Raw genomic sequence first — 4,574 nt, forward strand, 5'->3', positions numbered from 1 at the left:
CGGTGCCCGGCGACGAACGGCGTCAGCGAGAGGGGGAGAAGGCGACGCAGCTCACGCGGGGACTGTGGGCGAACAGGAAAGAACATAGGGGCACTGGGGTGACGACGAGGATAGTGTGCACCGCACTGTTATGTTGGCCGGACCGCGCCCATGCTCGCTGGGGCGAGCTCTAGCGTCAGCGAGCGCCAGGAGGGAGTTAAGAGAGCTTGGACAAAGATTGTGGCGAAGTTTGGCAAGGCTAGGCAGTCGGGAAAGCGAGCACGCGAGCAACAGAGGCTCGGGCGCGACTCAGAGCGCGTTGGCACACAGGTTGGCAATGTGTACACGTGTGGTCACCGCGTGAACTCTGCCCTCAGGCCGACCTAAGTCCAAATTTCATGTCTGGCTTGTTGTTCGTGGTAGTTTTGAAGATTACCATGCTTTGGTTTGGACCCAGACGTAGTAGGATAGATTTCAACCGCCTAGTAAGTTTCTGATCAGTAACTTTGAGAGCTTAATGTGGTCAAATGGCTGGGAGTTGAGGGCTGGGCTTTGGAGGTTAGCAATCATCTATTAAGCTAATGATGCATAAGAAAAAACAGCCACAACGGAGCAAGTAAAATGGTAGTTGTTGTAGAAACCACCATTTCTGTCCAGAACAGAAAATATTTTATGTAGCAAAAATATTCCAAAAATTTATGCAATATTTTTGCTTAGGAAGGTGCCCTATGGGTCAAAGAATATTTGTGAATTTTCTCGGATTTTTGTGGGCAAGAAAAATTGGGGTTGCTTTGGAGGTGAAACAGAGTGGGAATGATGGTTAGAGAGGGAAATGGGACACTTGGGTGAAAGCCAAGGGGTACCCAAGTGTTTAAGTCCATATGAAAAGATTCAAAACTCCAATTTTCAAATTCAAACCAACTGAAAATCAGCCAAAGAAAAGAGGGGAAAACCAGGCTGTCACATTTCTTTCGCATTACGCGAAGGATCGGTACTTCCCGATCAGACGCTTATAGCAGTCTAGTTCGGATACTAGGGGCTGCGCCCATGTTTTTATTGTCGAACTCCTATGGCTAAGTGAGGGCGTTAACGCCGCATAGTCTGGTTGCCTAGTTCGTTGTGCTAAACAACTCCTTCAAGGATCATATAATTGGATCAAGATTGTTTAGATACCATCCCAAACACCCCCGTACTACCTATGTGGGGGCAGAAGCCGATGACTGGCCAACCCTCAGATTTCATACAACACGGCCGCACAGGAGGTAAAATTTAAAAACATAACAAGCATTATATTACAAACCCACTTTGTTTTATCATACAAGGTAGAAGGAACTTGAATACATTCATTCAAAGATCGTGTCTTTCGCACACTAATCCGCAACAATGCGGGACCCCTCCGAGACATCGCCAAAGTATCGCTCAGGTGTGTGGTGCTCCTTGCCCTCTGACGGCCCCTTGGTCAGCTCGACAGCGTCCATTATCGCCCACCACATCTTGCAGCGGGCGAAGGTCATGCGCGCACCTTCAATGCAGGCCGATCGCTTGACGACGTCCAGCCGAGGACATGCGTTCACCAGCCGCTTCACGAGTCCGAAGCAGCTGCCGGGCATAGCTTCGGCTGGCCACAGCCAGATTACCAAATCCTTCATGGCCAGTTCGTCCACCCTATGCAGCTCCACCAGCTATTTCAGCTGATTGGTGAAGGGCACGGGTTGCTCTGGCGCAAGATATTACGACCAGAACAATTTCTCCATGGAGCTCCCTTCTTCGGCTCGGAAGAACTCCGCGGCGTTGGACACACTGCGCGGCAGATCTGCGAAGGCCCCTGGAGAACTCCGAATCCGGGTTATTAAGAAATACTTCTTCTTTATATATTTGCTTTGCATGCTAAACGCCTTACCCGCTGCAATCTTCCTGGCCTCTTGGATTTCCTGGAGGGCACCCTGGGCTTCAACCCGGGCCGCTTCCGCCCTTTGACGAGCCTTGGAGAGTTCGGTCTCTCGAGCCGAAACATCACCCTCCAGGGTCTCGTACTTCTTCACCGCGTCCTGGAGCTCTTGCGACCTCGTTCAGCCGGGCCTTCAGCTTCTTGCGAGCGGCCTGCTCCTTGACGGCTCCCTCCTCGGCCTCGTCCAGGGCCGTTTTTAGGGCCTCGACCTCGGTCGTCGCCCCTACACATATAATGACACTACAGTCAGTATACATCATTTACTCTTTCCGAATATATAGCGAGCCATTGCATACCTTGCCGGTCTTACAGCTACTTCCTCGCCTGGCCAAGCTCCTCTTCGGCCCGCTCTAGTTTCTTCTTTAGCATGGAGACTTCGGCAGTATGAGAAGTCGCGGCTAGCAGGGACGCCTGCTTATTCACATCAGACACACTTGGTTAGTTTCCTGCGAAATTTAATTGATCCTCTGTCCGGCTTGTCTTTCCGAACACCGACCAGTGTCTCAGGGGCTACTATCTATGTGGAGATTTTCTCGGTTAAATGTCGCTTACCTAAAAACCTGTCAGCAAACCGCTGCAGGCTTCGGTCAGTCCACTCTTGACGGACTGAACCTTCTCAATCACCATACCCATAAGGATACGGTGTTCTTCCACAATGGAAGCACCTCGTAGCGCTTCCAACAGATTATCAGGCGCCTCTGGTTGGACAGAGGTCGCCGGTGGGATAGGCACGCCTCCTTCTCTTGATGGAGGCTGCTTGTCGGACTCCGGGGCCATATGGGTCTCCGGATCCGTGCCCAGAGGGGAGCCGAATCGAGTACGGCCCCCATGGTCAGTCTCCATGGGGGCTTATTCCTCCATGTGTCCGGTAGCTGAGGTATCGCCCTCCGGCGCCGCCTTGACGGCCTCCCGAACCTCTCCCCGGCCTAGGAAGGTCCTTCGGGACAGCACCTCGACGTCTCCCTAGGCCTTGGGAGAGTAAGCGGTCGGCAGTGTCTCGCTGGCCATCGCCTTTGAGTCCAACGAGCCTCTTGATGAGGATCGTTGGGAGCTGTCATGGGTCGGACTGCAATAGCATAATTAATCATGTCAATACGACAAAAAGAAGAGGTTAGATTTATGGGCATGTACGAGTCTTAGCACTTACGATGCGGCCCGAGGCTTAGTGCGGAGGCGTCGCTCCGGACTGCTGTCAATGTCCCATGCGGAGCTGCCCGCGAGCGGGCCTTTCCCCTTCTTGGGCGCCTTCGCCTCCAGAATTGTGAAGGCCGCCCTCTTCTTCCTCCCTCCATCAGAGGTAGAGTCGCTCTCCTCCTCCTCATCGTCGTCGTCTTGGGTGACGGAGGAATGGGTCTTGTCTTCGGACGTCGCGTCCGAAGCGCCCTTGCAGCGGGGGCCACTCCGGACCCCCTTGGCCTTCCCCGTGGCCTTCTTCGTCGGCGCCGTATAAGGCGCCGGCGCCAGCATCTTCACTAAACGCGGAATGACTGCTTCTTTAGGCAGCGGAGCCGGGCACCAGATCTACTTCGCCCTCTCCATCCAGTCCTGAAGAAGCAATGATAATAATAGCTTAGATATCATTCTTGAAACAAGCAAGTAGGGGAAGCGTTAAAAATAACTGTTAGGGAACATAGTAATTTCAAAAAAAATCCTACGCACACGCAGAATCATTGTGATGCATAGCAACGAGAGGGGAGAGTGTCGTCCATGTACCCTCGTAGACCGTTAGGCGGAAGCGTTATGACAACACGCTTGATGTAGTTGTACGTCTTCACGATCGACCGATCCTCAGTACCAAACGTACGGCACCTCCGCGTTCAGCGCACATTCAGCTCAGTGACGTCCCGCGAACTCACGATCCAGTAGAGCTCGGGGAAGAGTTTCGTCAGCACGAAGGCGTGGTGACGATGTTGATGAAGCTACCTGTAACACCCCGGATATAACTTTCCCAATTTGTACTCCAACTCTTGCCGTTTCCGGCGTTAAGTTAATTTATTTTTCGGGTTTGGGTTTTTGTCTCTGTGTGTTGTTATCGTTGTCATGCATCTCATATCATGTCATCATGTGCATTGCATTTGCATACGTGTTCGTCTCATGCATTCGAGCATTTTCCCCGTTGTCCGTTTTGCATTCCGGCGCTTCGTTCTCCTCCGTTGGTCAATTCTATCTTTCTTTCGTGTGTGGGGATTAAACATTTCCGGATTGGACCGAGATTGGCCAGGCAGCCTTGGTTTACTACCGGTAGACCGCCTGTCAAGTTTCGTATCATTTGGACTTCGTTTGATACTCCAACGGTTAACCGAGGGACCGAAAAGGCCTCAGGTGTGTTGCAGCCCAACACCCCTCCAATTTGGCCCAAAACCCACCAAACTCTGCTCCATCATCTAGATCGTTCGATCACGATCGCGTGGCCGAAAACTGCACCTCATTTGAACTCTCCTAGCTCCCTCTATGCCTATATATAGGTCCTCCCGGAATTTCGCGGATCCCCTCTCTTCGAAACCCTAGAAAAAGCCACCGCGCCGCGCCGGACATTGTCTGATCCGGCCGGACATCGCCGCCGTCCAACCAGGGGCTGCCACGTGGACGTGCGCCCACATCCCCGCCGCCTCGCCAGCGCCGGCCCGCCTGGCCCGCGCGCGACCCT

Source organism: Triticum aestivum, chromosome 1A (assembly GCF_018294505.1).
Source record: "Triticum aestivum cultivar Chinese Spring chromosome 1A, IWGSC CS RefSeq v2.1, whole genome shotgun sequence".
NCBI lineage: Eukaryota > Viridiplantae > Streptophyta > Magnoliopsida > Poales > Poaceae > Triticum > Triticum aestivum.